At 43.3% G+C, this 16,223-nt stretch overlaps 1 pseudogene; it reads right to left on the reverse strand.

The window, feature by feature from the left end:
- Window positions 1–3,959: 3,959 nt before the first annotated feature.
- Window positions 3,960–9,681, reverse strand: LOC147440400 (uncharacterized; annotated as a pseudogene).
- Between the last annotated feature and the right edge of the window lie 6,542 nt (window positions 9,682–16,223).

The following is a 16,223-nucleotide window of genomic DNA, read 5'->3' on the forward strand; positions in this document are numbered from 1 at the left end:
CAGTTTGCCTTACCCACGCCTTAATCAATTCTTAAGGACTATTCCTCACCTATAAAAGGACCAGTAGACCCCTCACTTGGCATGAGTTGCAGAAGAAGTGGTAGCGGTAGCAAAGCAGAGCAGGCAATGTTTTTGAAGGCAGATCAGCCAAGCGTTTTTGCAATGGCCAAATCAACCAGCATTTTCAGCCATTCAGCCCTACAGCCATCATCTCTCAACACTGAACAGATCAGCGTAGCGTTTTCAGTTTTCAGCCAGTTCCATCGCTGGAGCACGGTTTGGAACTGCCTTTGCGTGTCTTCGAGCCTCACCTTAGCCATTCCCTCGCCGGCATAAAGTGCTCACATTGTTGCCCGTCGTTGCCGTCATCGAGATCTGTGTTTCAGCCCTGCTTTATGCGAGAGATCTCCTGCGTTTTTCGTCACAGATCTGCGTTTTGCAGCCAGCTTTCAGCCCTTCATTCCTCTCACATCGGGAGCACAATTCAGCCCCAAATCTACGCCTTGGTGGCCATCCGCAATCCCACATCAAGAAGGATCCAAAGGTGCATCAAATCAGCCCCGGAGATGACTCATCTTGAGGAGTTACTTAACGATTGCCATCATTCGAGTCATTAGAATCTGCACTTGAGGTACTGCATTGTGTGGACATTCCTTTTACGCAATCTAAAGCGAATGCCACATAGACAACAATGTGGAGGGCCCTTGAGAGGGTTGGTTGGGACCCCATCGGGTGTCACTCTCCTCTTCTCTCTCTTTCATTCCGGTCCCAAAAGCATTGGCCCCTCAACTAGGCCCCCCTCGTGTATTTCCATCAAAGTTTATAACTCAAAAAGCCATGCTCTCCCTCTAAGTTGTCACAAGTCCTAGTGCATTGGGCCAATCTGCTCTAATGGCACCCCCAGATTCTCTTTTATTGGAATAGGTCCAAAAGCAACTTCCAACCCTAAAAATCACAATTATTTTTTAAAGGGCTAACAACACCAAAATCAAGTCCTATCAATTATTTTTATAAGGGCTAAAAGCACCAAAGTCAAGTGCTATCAAAAATTGATGCTCAAAAGTATTATAAGTTGAGGCTTTCCTAAATGGTACCCAAAAACTATCCAGCTTCCTGACTACCACACCAACATCCATACAGACTGTAAAGACTACCACGTCAACTTTTGCAAAATGCACCACATTTTCAGCTCAGGTCCTTTTCGGCTCTTCCTCTCCTCTTCCGGTCCGGTTGGGTCATGCCACATCATCACTTTGTGACACTAGCTACCTTCAAAAGGAAGATGGACCAGAATTTTGTCTCCATCAAGATTTTGTTGAATCATTCTGATCACATCATCGGTTTTTCGGAATAAAATGCAACATTAAGAGCACTTGCATTGTCTATAAAAATGATATCTGCCCAAATTACATTATCCCTTAAAACTAAACTAGTTCATGATCGACCAGTAATTTGAAATATACATGAGGAATAGAGTTTTTGGACTTTGTTTTCACTACACAAGTTTATTCACCTCTTTGCAAAGAATGCTTCACCTTTTGAGTTGACAAGAGGAGTGTTGCCTTTCATTGGACAGACCGAAACAAAAGCTTTCAAAGAGTTGAAAGAGAGCTAACTCTAGAACCAATCCTAATTTGTCCAGATTTAAGAAGATTGTCATCATCTAATGTGGACTCCCAGGGTGTTATATCACGTGCACACTGGTTTTGTGTGGCATATAGACATATAGCTACATCTAGAGTCAAGAAAAGTCTAGAAAAGCCTTCTTTCAGCCTATTTGCAGGGCCCACCTATCCGAATTAGTCCGTCAGATAAGTTCCAATCATGTATAACCCTCTTTGCATGAATAATCATACACGCATACTTGCGTGTTCTTATAGTATTGTGGCATTCAATAGTATCGACATGTAGCTTTGGATGACAAAATAAATGTGCCTGCTCTCTCATAGATCAAATTAATCTAGCCAATGGATCAATACTAACACATTTGAACAACGAGTGCAACATTAAGCTACAGCAAAGGCCCAAAAGGTTGCCACCACTGCAGGAAGAAAAGTATACACAGCAAAAGATCAAAAAACACTAAGCCCCAATAATGTTCTGCATGATGAGATTATCCTGAAGAACTCTAAACCTGTACAATGTGGTCGTAACCTTTGCTGCCCAAAAAGAGACACGTGCATACAAATAACCTTGACGATGACCAAAGGAATATGCAGAGGAGAAAAGCCATACAAGCAATGCGACACTACCTCCCTCACCTTTACACAAAATCGAAGCTACTACTCTCTTTAGGAAAACCAAAGCAGCAAGGGCTTCACCCATAACCGCCTCACTTTGCGATCTTGCAAAATACAGTTTCTCCACAAGTCCCAGTGCATTGGGCTAATCTGCTCTAATGGCACCCCCAGTTTCTCTTTTATTGCAATAGGTCCAAAAGCAACTTCCAACCCTAAAAATCACAATTATTTTTTTAAGGGCTAACAGCACCAAAATCAAGTCCTATCAATTATTTTTATAAGGGCTAAAAAGCACCAAAGTCAAGTGCTATCAAAAATTGTTGCTCAAAAGTATTATAAGTTGAGGCTTTCCTAAATGGTACCCAAAAGCTCTCCAGCTTCCTGACTACCACGCCAACATCCATATAGACTGTAAAGACTACCACGTCAACTTTTGCAAAACGCACCACATTTTCAGCTCAGGTGCTTTTCGGCTCTTCCTCTCCTCTTCCAGTCTGGTTGGGTCATGCCACATCATCACTTTGTGACACTAGCTACCTTCAAAAGGAAGATGGACCAGAATTTTTTCTCCATCAAGCTTTTATTGAGACATCTTGATCACATCATCAGTTTTTCGGAATAAAATGCAACATCAAGAGTACTTGCAGATAGTATTTAAAACGTTTCAACAAGACCCGCTGGTGATCAACAACCAGAAGAGTAAGTGCTTGGAGGAGATTCACTTTCTTAGACGCACTGTCTATAAAAATGATATCTACCCAAATTACATTGTCTATAAGAATGATGTGTACACAAATCCCTTAAAACTAAACTAGTTCATGATCGACCAATAATTATGAAGTATAGAGTTTTTGGACTTTGTTTTCACTACACAAGTTTATTCACCTCTTTGCAAAGAATGCTTCACCTTTTGAGTTGACAAGAGGAGTGTTGCCTTTCATTGGACAGACCAAAACAAAAGCTTTCAAAGAGTTGAAAGAGAGCTAACTCTAGAACCAATCCTAATTCGTCTAGATTTAAGAAGATTGTCATCATCTAATGTGGACTCCCAGGGTGTTATATCACGTGCACACTGGTTTTGTGGGGCATATAGACATCTTGAGCCAATATAAGTATAGAAAAGCCTTCTTTCAGCCTATTTGCAGGGCACACATGCCCGAACTAGTCCATCAGATAAGTTCCAATCATGTATAACCCTCTTTGCATGAATAATCATATACGCATACTTGCGTGTTCTTATAGTATTGTGGCATTCAGTAGTATCGACATGTAGCTTTGGATGACAAAATAAACGTGCCTGCTCTCTCATAGATCAAATTAATCTAGCCAATGGATCAATACTAACACATTTGAACAACGAGTGCAACATTAAGCTACAGCAAAGGCCCAAAAGGTTGCCACCACTGCAGGAAGAAAGGTATACGCAGCAAAAGATAAAAAACACTAAGCCACATTAATGTTCTGCATGATGAGATTATCCTGAAGAACTCTAAACCTGTACAATGTGGTCATAACCTTTGTGTGGCATTCAGTAGTATCGACATGTAGCTTTGAATGACAAAATAAACGTGCCTGCTCTCTCATAGATCAAATTAATCTAGCCAATGGATCAATACTAACACATTTGAACAACGAGTGCAACATTAAGCTACAGCAAAGGCCCAAAAGGTTGCCACCACTGCAGGAAGAAAGGTATACGCAGCAAAAGATCAAAAAACACTAAGCCACAATAATGTTCTGCATGATGAGATTATCCTGAAGAACTCTAAACCTGTACAATGTGGTCGTAACCTTTGCTGCTCAAAAAGAGACACGTGCATACAAATAACCTTGACGATGACCAAAGGAATATGCAGAGGAGAAAAGCCATACAAGCAATGCGACACTACCACCCTCACCTTTACACAAAATTGAAGCTACTAGTCTCTTTAGGAAAACCAAAGCAGCAAGGGCTTCACCCACAACTGCCTTACTTTGCGATCCTGCAAAATACAGTTTCTCCCTAGATTTACAGCACAACAAGAGACTCATAACACTCACAACGTTGACAGAGCCTCCCAGTTTCAAGGTTCGCGCAAGGAATACCTGGGATGGAGCGGTGGAGATGTTATCGCTGGCAGCTACGCAGGTGCAGGACGTATATAAGCTGAAATTCTGCCCACGCAATGGGAGCTACTCCACATACTACTGGGATACGAATAAAGAAATTCAATCTCTTCATAGATGCTGCCCCAATATTCTCTCCCCCAACCCCTAAAAAAATTCCACGTAGCGAACACACAACCCCCCCCCCATATGCTCGTCGCGAACCTTTGTTGTCCTCCCTCCTGTCGTCCTCCCTCGAAGTGCTCCTCTGTGGAGACTACCCTCAGCACTAAAGGGCACGGGGCATTAAATGAAATCCCAGAGGTGGGATCTACGGTTGAGAAGCCCGGGCACAAAAGCAGAGGCGCGCAGGGCCGTAGGATGCACCTGATGTAAACTAGGACGTCGAAAAGTAAACTTGGACATGGACACACTGTCCACGTTGACTTATCATGCGTTTATTGCCCACCATGGTCAACATATGCGCACGGGGGGTTGGATAAGCCATGTGCCTTGTCCAGCACCCACCGGGATTCAAATCGTGCCAGCAGCACTCCACGCCCCATTTTTTTGAGCCCTCAAATCTCCTTGAGATTTGTGCGCCCACCCTCAACCGTAGATCCCATCTCTTTGCTCCCACGCGCTTTAGTGCTGAGGGGAGACTACCTCAGCCCCGTTCTTTTGCCTCGATCTCTGTCCCCTCCTGTCTCTGCGCCTCAAATCTCCTTGAGATTCGTGCGCGCACCCTCAGCCGTAGATCCCATCTCTTTGCTCCCGTGCCCTTTAGTGCTGAGGGGAGACTACCTCAGCCCCGTTCTTTTGCCTCGATCTTTGTCCCCTCCTGCCTCTGCGCACGTGACACATACATATCGGCAGAGAGGTGATGGCATGTTGGTATGCGACATGTGCTGCCAAAAGAAGCACCCTGCAAATATTCTAAACCCCCCCCCCCCGGCGCTCCTCTGCCCTCATCCATTCGTGGCCGCCACTTGCTCAATCCTCTGCACAGGCCGCTGTACTGAGAGAGAGAGAGAGAGAGAGAGAGAGTTCTCTCTTGCAAGGGTCGCGTATGAGAGATGGCCTTCACGTTAGCAAGCCGAGAGAGAAGAGAGGCAAGCACAACAGGTTGAATGAGAGAGAGAGAGAGAGAGAGAGAGAGAGAGAGAGAGAGAGAGAGAGAGAGAGAGATCAGCCTTAGCACATGAAGAGGAAGGTCGTCAGATCGGCCAGCTGATGAAACTACCTGCTGGTCGGCTAAAATCGAGGTGAGTGAGCACATGAACAACCCAGCCGGAGAACGTGAGACAGATAACACACCATCGTTGGCGGGAGAAGAGGAACAGGACAAGAAGAGCTGCGTTGCTGTGCATTCATTGGCCCGGCCAGTTTTGTGCTGGCTGGCTGGAAGAGGTGGGCTGTGAACTTTCTCGACAAGCAGCCAACCAAAAAGTGTATGCCACGTCAGCTTATGAGCCAGTCGGCAAGAGCACACTTCCTTCCCTTCCTTCCCTTTTCTTTCGCTTCTAAGCCCTTCTCGTCACTTCCTTCCCTTCCTTCCCTTTTCTTTCATTTCTAAGCCCTTCTCGTCTGCACTCCAAAACGAAGATTCGCTTTTGAGGGGATGTTTTATCATTTTTTACAGTTGGGTACCCCATACTAAGTTTCAACAAGTCCATTTCCAGCTTCTTTTTTTCTTTCCTGCTCTTTACCTTTTCCAAGTTTCTTTACCACCAAACTTGATCTTCTTTTTAAATTCTTGGATGCAGACAAGCTCGAAACCGCTCTTGTTTAAACAGAACTCCATTCCTTATGCAAGTAGCAACAACTATTTTCTTCCAAATAGACTCTTCAATTTTATTTTTTCCTCTACACAATCTCTATGCACACCTCCCTTCCATCACCCCTCCCCATCCCTCCTGCACCTTCATCAGCTTCTTGCCCTGATACGGGCGTCAACATCCGATCGCAGAGAGAGAGAGAGAGAGAATCGCCTCCGTCTGCGACAGCAGCTGCTGCCTCCTCCCCTGCTCTCGCGCTGCGTCTCAAGAAGTCGTGCAAGCACACTTACTCTCCTTGCCTACTTCGGCTACATAAAAAATTGCTTGCTGTCCCTTGCCTCCTCATCGCTCTACTCAGCTCGCCCTTATGCTCCTCCTCGTCTGCAAACAGCATAGCCTCAGTCTCCTTCGCCTTGCCCTTCGTTTATACCCCCAAAGGAGGGCGGTCACCAAACGATGAGTGGCATGTCTTCCACCTGGCCCCATCTCGATGAGCCTCCAATTGAGCACCGCCTACAGACGATGAGAGAGAGAGAGAGAGAGAGAGAGAGAGAGAGAGAGAGAAGCTTCTAGAGCCTCGCACGACTATCGACCATACATGCCTCCAGTGTTTCGACTGAAATAACCATTTGATTCTTGATTTTCATGAATTTTTCAAAATCAAGCACACATACTCCTAGTACTTATATTGTGGTGTGTGGTCATGCAGGTAGAGTCCGGCCACCTAGGTGTGGTGTGTGGTCGTGCAGATAGAGTCCGGCCACCTAATGTGGTCGGACACGTTATGGTTGTAACCAACTCTCTTCCATAATATAAGGAGGTTCACTCTCATAGAGAGGACACACTCAATTTGGTCTTATTCCAGTGTACACTACATTGGTGGAGTTGACGGGCATAGATTGGTTAGAAACCTTTTCTTTATTTTCTTGGGGAATCCCTGCGATAATGATACTTGACACGAGAGAGAGAGAGAGAGAGAGAGAGAGAGAGAGAGAGAGAGAGGGAGTTGTCGTACACGTTCTTTCTTGTACGTACGAAGCTATTGGAAGCTCCTTCTTTGGCAGCAAGAGAACACCTCTCCTTTCACGTTCGTTCTTTTCACCTGGTAGTGCTAAAGGTATTGAGCTGCAACAGTTGGTATCTCGTCCACATTCTCTCTGCCATAGCCAGAATCGAGCCGCAGCAAAAACGTGGCCTTTCGAACCTGCACTTGCTGAGGGCTCCGATCAAGGTGCTCTCTAGTAGGAAACGCAACCCCAAGGTTGTCAAGAAGCATTTCAAATGGAGAAGGAACTCTTTCAGGAAATTCCTTCCATGAAGGCAAAACTCTTTGAAGATGCGACTGCTGCTTTTCGTTAGAGCTTCATCAGCCCTTCAGATTTTCTCCTAACGTTTGCCTTCATAAGCTACATAGCTTTGTTTTCTTGCTCTTCCTACACACCACACACCACATGAGCCTTGCACTGGTTGAAGCCTCGCAACGCTATCTTGAAGCAGTAGAGTGCTCATCGTTGCTGTTGTGGTTGTCTTCGCCCTTGACAGTAGTTCTGCCCCTTGCTAGGAAAGCTTCTTGGCAACAAAAAAAGACTCTCGCAATCGCTCTAAGCGCCCTGTGTTGCATTCCCAAGGTTGCTGCAAGATCTTATGCGATCTTATGCTCGCTTGTCAATCACCAAGCAGGCATACCTTGCCATTAATTTGTAGAAACGCAGCCATGGGGCGGAAAAGCTCCTGTCTCGGCATCGGAGAGATGCCCAGAGCGATAATGTTTGGCGGAAACAAAGTAGTTCCTGCATCGACTACAATGTTCATGGATACAGAGCCGGAGATCTTAGAGGGATTTGTACTCCAACCAACAGACCTGCCAACAGTAGTATCATCAGCAGCAAGCCCGACAGCAAGCCCGAAGCACACGTCAAGTAGAGTCGACCAATTCTCATGGAGCGGGAGACAGCCCCCCATCTCGGTCTTCTATGTGGAAGCAGTAGCTTGTGCTCCGTTTGTTCCATCGACGACAATGATGTCGACGGCAGTCAAGGGGATCCAGACAATAATGTTCTCCATTCCTGCGCTGCTAGTCCCGTGTTGCTCGTTAGGGTCCAAGTGCAACATGCAATGCACTCATATTGCGCTGACAAAGGGAGTTACTGCAACCAAGTTGCAGAGGTGTCTTTTGCTAATGATTTCAGTTCTTGGAAGTTTCAGTTTTCATTGTGTTTAGTGGTAGTCTTTTCATCTTTGGCAATCTAGTTTTTTGTTGAATAACCGTTACCATCACACCAAGCTCCTTCGGGAAGAGATGCATGTCCCAATCCTCCGTCGGTCCTTCCTCGTCTTGTCCATTTCATTGGGATAGCGACCTAATGTTTGCATGAGCGAGATGTATGAGTTCCATGCCTTGATGTCGGCATGATGACGAGTCTAGCCCCCAAGCTCAGTCCCTTAGCCCCGAAGCCGTTGTATGATCACTCCCTCCGGATGAGGCGTTGGAGTTGATCCCTTTGTGTCGAGTCCTTTCTCAGTCCAAAACTTTAAAAAGATGTCCATCTTTTTCTCCCTAAGGGGGGAGGTGTGGTGTGTGGTCGTGCAGGTAGAGTCTGGCCACCTAGTGTGGTCGGACACGTTATGGTTGTAACCAACTCTCTTCCATAATATAAGGAGGTTCACTCTCATAGAGAGGACACACTCAATTTGGTCTTATTCCAGTGTACACTACAATATACATATTGGCTACACTTAAATTAAATCCTATTACTTCCTAAGATCCCATTCGGATATTCCTCCCTTGCCCCTCTACCACGTCAGCCACCCCAACCCCCCCCCCCCCCCCCCCAACCTCCCACTCTGCATACACCCCTGCCTCGCCTCCTTCCGCCCCCGACCCCTGCTGCGCCACACAAAAACTGCAGGCATATACTCTAGCGCGCGCGCACACACACACACACACACACACACACACACACACACAGAGGGGCAGGGCTCTTGGCTGGATCCACACCTGAGAACAAGAGAGCTGCACAGAGAGATATATATAAAGCTCTCGCAACGGGACACCTCCTGCCCTGCATGTGCGTCCATGCAAGCCTCCACCTGTCTGCATGAATGAGACAAAACCCGTATCTTGATCGCGGCGTTGGCGCAGAATCGAGGGAAGGAGAGAACGAAGTGAGGTCGGTTCTCAGTTGTGTGCGACAGAGCGAGGGAGTGCCACCTACAGGGAGTGTGTGTCAGACCAGGCTTCGAACTCGGGAGAGAAAGTGAGAGAGAGAGAGAGAGAGAGAGAGAGAGAGAGAGAGAGAGAGAGAGACCACCGCCACACTTGCAGAAATACCGCCAACACAGAAGAATAAGAGAGAGAAGATAAGAGGCAAAGAATCTGAGGAGGATACCACTTAAAACATGTTTTTTTTAGAATTGGCCAGACATACTCCAGGCAATCTAAATTTCAAATTTCAAATAGCCTGCCTCTAGAAAAAGATATGAAATAATTTGAGCTATGACATACAATTTTCACCTTACAAAAATAAGTTGGTTACATACCATCCCATCGGCATAAGCAAGCGATCTTGAAGGGACATCTCCAACTGAGATGGCAACGGTCCAGCGGAGACGGCAACGGAGGACCGTTGTTCACCCTTCGAAGATCATACGAGTCCAATTAGATGCATGAGTTCCATTATCCATGAAATAGCATGCTCATGGAGACCTACTATACATGCACAGGGCTCCCCTCTCTACACCATAAAACACCCTCCCATCGCCAGTTGTCTAAAAAAACATATACACACCTACATCATATAGAAGACTCTTTTTACCATGATTTTCTAATAGCGTTTACCAAAACACTCAAAGAGAGCTACGCCATGCGGTAGTATCTCTGTTGAGTTGAGTTGAAAGCATTTTTAATTCAATTTTTTAATAATATCAAAATGCGGCCTCACATTCATTCAAAGCCCTCCATTGTGTTGAGGTGACGTTGACATGGGTGACTGTGACGCGATACGGGAGAGCGAAATACATTAATAATGAACAAAGAACATAGAGAGTAGGCAGAGTAAATAGATGAAATAAAGAGTCTGTATGGATACAAGGTAATCATTACAAGAAGAGCATAGCTCGTTTTATAACCTCCCGAGCACCCCGGAGCTATCTCAATCTCACTCTCACTCTCAATCACACTCTCACTCTCACTCTCACTCTCAATCTAAATCACAAGGCGTCATCACAGTAGAATAGCCTATAAGGGCTGTCTTCTTCATGCCAAAAAAAGTGGCTATTTTCGACCTTCTTCCAGTCTTTAGCAAAGCGGCCCAAAAATAGGTTCGAAAAGAGACGTCCTGCATTCAAACACATAAAAACCACAAAACGCAACCCGCACTCACGAGTTAGAAAATTTAGAAACTTTTTTTTTTTAAGTCCACAATTTTTGGCCATTTTCAACGAGCCGTAACTCCTAAACGGTTCAGAATTTGATCGGGGCTATCTCATATGAATTTGTTTGTTTCATTGATCTCTTCAAAAGTTGTGTGATGCAAATAATCCATATCTTGCTCAGTTTGCCCAAAAATTTACCTGCTAGTCAGCAATTTCTACAAAAAGAGCATAAAACAGCATTTTCTCACTTTTTCTCTAATCTACAGGCTGAAACGGGCATCAAAATGAAGGAATCTGTAAAAACTCAAAGAAGCAATATTTTGCCTCCTATTGAGGACTACAAGTGCTGCATACAAAACTTTTTCTAATTTTGACCATAGCACCCTCAAAACTAGCTCCCGAGGGGTGTCCCGGGTCAAAATTTGAAACTTCACGAGAACGATAAGAATAAAGTCCTATACTGTGGAAAACGTTGGAATGAAGAAACTTTACTCCAAACAAAAATATTTATCAAAACTTTGCAGAATAAGTCCTATTACAGTGACTCAAAATGACAAAGGGAGAATCAACAAGAGCTTGAGCATGAGACTAAGTTGAGAGAAGAGAAACAAACATGGAAGCAATGGTGATGGTAGACATGATAGCGAAAGAGAACATGACGGCCGGCACGATAGTAGAAGTTGCAAAAGAGATGATGATGGACATGATCGACATGAGAGAAGGTATGAAAGCCACAACGATCATGACAAAGACGATGAATATAGAAGGGATCATAGCCACATGGATAGTGATCGAAGGACTCACAGAGAGCATGATGACCGCATGGATAGATACAATGGATACATTGGCAGTGAGTGATGATGATTTGCGTAGAGATCGTTGTGTCAACACAAAGGTGTTGTGAAGAGGAACTTGAAATTAAGGATGAACCAACCTTCTTAAAAGGGCAAACAAAGTACTCCATTGATATGCCACTTGTGAAAATCATAAGAAATCTAACTGGTTCACTTCAGAGAGCTGCAATGACACGGTCATCTTTAGCCAGAGAGTTGCAAGAGTAGTGGCATAGTGGCAAAGGACCCTCCTTGATTCCATCCCAAAGGATTTGAATCATCCTTGGGAAGATCCCATGCTAGAAACAAGAGAGCGGCATCTTGCTCAAGAACTATGTGGTGTATGACTCTTTGCATATGACATGCCAGAGTGGAACAAGGATGCATTTGATAAGGCACCCACATTTGGTTAGCGGTCAAAATTATCAATGCAGGAGCAAAGACTGTCTTTCCATTTATGAGTTGAAAAATTAGCTAGTTAGAGCAGTCCATGAGAACTAGATTTTAGTTGTGATTGGAGAAACTGGTTTAGGGAAAACAACACAGGTTACACAATATCTAGTAGAATCAAGGTACACAACAAAAGGAAAGATTGGCAGCACACAACCTCGAAGAGTGGCCACAATGTTTGTAGCCAAAAGGGTTGCTAAAGAAGTTGGTTGCATGCTTGGTGAAGAGGTTGGTTGCACGATTAGGTTTGAGGCGTGCATGGGGCCTGATACAGTAATCAAGTATGTAATAGATGGAATGCTTCTTACTCGACATGCTGGTAGTGAGGAACCTCAAGGTTGTTTCTAGCAAATGCGAAGTGAGTATTTTGCGTCAATTGAATTCTATTGGAATGCATCAAGAGTTAATTGATCCATTGCAATTGACGATAACTTCAAATTTGTTGATTCCAGCAAAGGAAACTCTTGGTTGTTTTAACCTAATGCAAAGTGAGGTTAAATATTCCCAGCATGAGGATGCTCTGGGTTGTTTCCAATGGATGAAAAATGAGGGTTTCTCATCAATTGAAGCCTTTGGAATATATCTACATGACAATATGTGTATCAAGGGTTGATCGAGCCATTGCAATCGACAGTCACTTGGAACATGTATTGATTCCCTAAAAGGAAGCTCTTGGCTATTATAACTAAATGTGAATTGACGGTTTGTGCTATATGAAATCCTTGGGGTGCTCTTATGGGAGGATATACCCAACAAGGTTGGGAAGATCTGGCAAAGTGAACTTTGCCAAGTCCTGATATGTATGCCCAATGTGGTGCCCTTACAAAAGCACAAAAATTGTTGATGTGCTTTCTATGCAAAATTTCATATCTTGGAGCTTGTTGATTGCAAGATATGCCCAACATAGCTTTGGAAAGGAAACTCTTCACTGTTTTACCAAATGCAAAGTGAGCAGTCTATGGAACGAAGCTCTTGGTTGTTTTAACACCAAGGGGTGAACCTTGTAGGTATGTAGGTGTATCATGTGTACTTGACATGATGGTATAGTATAGTTCATATCAGTTGCAAAATTACACTTATAGGATGGCCATTTTAATCATTTTAGAAAAGTTACACATTTATGAATAAAGAGGGGTAGTTTTATTCCAATCCATAAATGTGTTTTTACTAGGCTTTAATCGCACATGATATAGAGAATTTTGTAAGGTGCACCCCTCATGGTTTTAACCAAATGCAAAGTGAGAATTTCTTGACATACAAAGTCCTTGGAGTGCTCTTTTGGGAGGATATACCAACAAGATTGGTCGAGAAAGCTATGGCAAATTGAAGTCCTGATATGTATATCTAATGTGACCCCATTACAAAAGCATGAAAATTGTTGATGAGCTTGTTGTGTGGAATTTCGTATCTTGGAGCGCGTTGATTGCAAGATATACCCAACATGGCTATGGAAAGGAAGCTTTGGTTGCTTTAACCAAACGTGAAATAAGTGTTTCTTGAAGCATTGTGATTGCAAAATACACCCAACTTCCTTGGAGCAAGGAATCTCTAGGTTGTATGTGAAGTGAGGGTTTCTCGTCAATTGAAGCTTGCTAAACTGAATCTACCAATGATATGTCTCTCAAGCACTGACCGAGGCATTGTAATCGATGGTCACTTGGAAAATATTGATTTTAAGAATGGAAGATCTTGCCTATTTAAACCAGATGCAAAGTAAGGGTTTCTTGCTAGGTTGTGGAAAGGAAGCTCTAAAGCTTATACAAATAACATTTGCACATACCTAGCAACCTTGGCATAGCATCCATGATGGAGTAGGAGGTGGAGAGTGAGGAAGAGCATGAGGATGCGTATACGGACACCTCTTAGAATGGAGTGCTATCCATGTACAAGAGAGAAGAAGGGAGAGAAGAAGACATAGGGCACTAGGTGCAATCTCCCCCATGAAAGTCCCCATTTCCCTCTAACTCATATTTATTTATAGGTTTTATTAAATGTGCAAATATGATTACAATTGTCCATCTGAATATAAAATGACAGTCCTCAAATAATAAAATGTCCATAGGCTATTGATTAACCCATAAATCAATCGTGATTTTCCACCCATCATCTATAGAAAATAATTGGTAATGCATCATAATTAAACCCTCTTATATACCTCTTCGTCAGGGAAGAAACTACCCTCATCTGCTAGGTTATTAATCTAGAAATCATACTTGTTTGAAACAATGGTTAAAGTTATGTGTCAAAAATATCATGTATCAAAGTAAAATCTTATGAACTTAAGCATACTAATTTGCTTATGTCTTCAACCATCCACATACCACATATACTAGTGTATTATAATAATTTATACCACTAGCAATATACATCATATCTTGATGTTTCAGGATATCATTCGTCACAATCATTGTTTAGTGACCAAGTTTCATTAATTCTAAGTCCAAAACCATAAACATTGTTAACATCATATCACCATAAACCAATTTCAGATTCAAATAATCCAAATCACTTCCATCATATACCCGAGGTAATTACAAATTTAGCTAAAAGAAATGGTGGCTAGCCACTGCATCATGATTATGTAATTAGTGTTGCCTAAAGTAGAGAATCAACACAATTTTAATAATGGGAAAGCAGTCCTAGCAGGCTAGTGCCGTTTCCATCGTGGGCAATTATAGCAAATCAAAAGCGTTGATGTAAAGCACTTTGCAGGTGATTCTGGAGTTTCACCTTGGCCCATTTCAAGTTGTTGGGGCGGAGAGTGCCAAAGCTAGGTGTGCCTCAAAATTTGGGTTGTCCTTCCACGTATTCATGCCAGGACATAGAGTATTTGGAATGAGATAGTGGTTTTATGGCCTCCATGAAAGATAATTTCGACCTCAACTAAACAACTGATGTCATGGCCGACTGTAAATTTTTTGAGAAATGGCAGTTGTAATGAAGTGTCATTGTGTGGACCTTGTGATGTCAGTTAGGCTACGAGATTAGGGGTTTGTGATTAATGTTATTTCTTAGAGTACTAAACAAAACAGCAGCCCTAGATCGAGAGTTTTTCTATCTGATGTTAAGATGGCACTAAGATGTACATTGATTGGAGTTGTCGGAGAGGCAATGGGTGTTGTGGGGCTTTTTTGTGTGTTAATGACGTTTGAAGGTGATTGTTTTGCTTATCACTATAGAAAGTAGACTTGAGGATGGAATATTGGAGGAATAGAAGGTGGGAAAATATATGTGTGTTCCAAGGCAAAAAATGTGTATCATATTATGTGAGCTAATCGGAGAGGATTATTAGTAATACTTTTTTGTATACATTAAAGGGAGTGGGGGTTTTTTTAGCGGACCCACAATGTAAATATAACATGTATGTTGCGGTATTATCTCGATATTATTAATTATCTCTTGAATGCACTTGATATTTACCCCCATGACTTCAATGGAAGACTCCTCTTCAGTGATGTCGCCGCTACTTTCTTCTTCTAAAGTGTTAGCGATCCAATCTTCCTCCATCTCACTTTGAGATAATTCTTCATAGAGCTCCTCTTGACGTTGCTCCTTCATGTCAAAGAAAACCTTCTTATGATTTTCATTCTTGCAAATGAACTTTCCACTTTCCCAATCCTGCAAAGCTCGTATTTTCATTAGTCATGGTCTTCCCAAAATAAATGGATAGCCATTCCCCTTGGTCGACATAACAGAAAAATGAACTGCCTTCTTTATGACACAGGCCTCCACAAAAACATTTTTACAAATTCCTATGCACCTAGCTTTGCTATTGTTTGCCATTTTGACTTTGATTTCTGATGTCTCATGGATGTGCATGCCTAGTCTTTTCATGAGTCCCGCTATCATGATGCAAATTTGTGCACCCCCATCCACTAGACCTTTCCTAACCAATTTTCCTTCGATGTAACAATCTAGCATAGGTGTAATATCCTGATTCATTTCAGCTTGAGCAATTTTCACAACATGCACATTCTCTTTCACCTTTCTCCTAGTGCTAATTGCCTTTGTTAATTCCCTCATAACTCTTGGACACAATGCAAGAAACTAAGGCCATGAGATATCAGGACCCTTACCTCTCATGTCTTCCAATAGGTTGTAGGGAGCCATACCATGTTCGAGAGGGGAGTCAGTGGAGGTTGATACAATGTCGAGTCCTCTTGGCTTCCTTTGCCTCCTTTGCCTTCTTGCCTCGTCCATGGTCACTTTGTGATGCGACTCTTTATTTCTCCTTACCTTTTCCCCACGGCCCCTCTTAATACCATTTGCTTCCATGTCAATCTCATTTGAATTTATTACCTCTACCATGTGTACATTTGGATCTAGCAAAGGTGGAACTCCTTCCACTCCTCGTGGAGGTAGTCTTGCCCCATTTGGTCTTTGCAGAAGCATTGGTTGTTGACTAGTCCCTTCACCTACATTCATCACTGGGTAATTCAAGTTAGGTCTCCCTGGCTCCTCAC

Source organism: Adiantum capillus-veneris, chromosome 15 (genome assembly GCF_014529385.1).
Source record: "Adiantum capillus-veneris isolate H3 chromosome 15, ASM1452938v2, whole genome shotgun sequence".
Classification (NCBI taxonomy): domain Eukaryota; kingdom Viridiplantae; phylum Streptophyta; class Polypodiopsida; order Polypodiales; family Pteridaceae; genus Adiantum; species Adiantum capillus-veneris.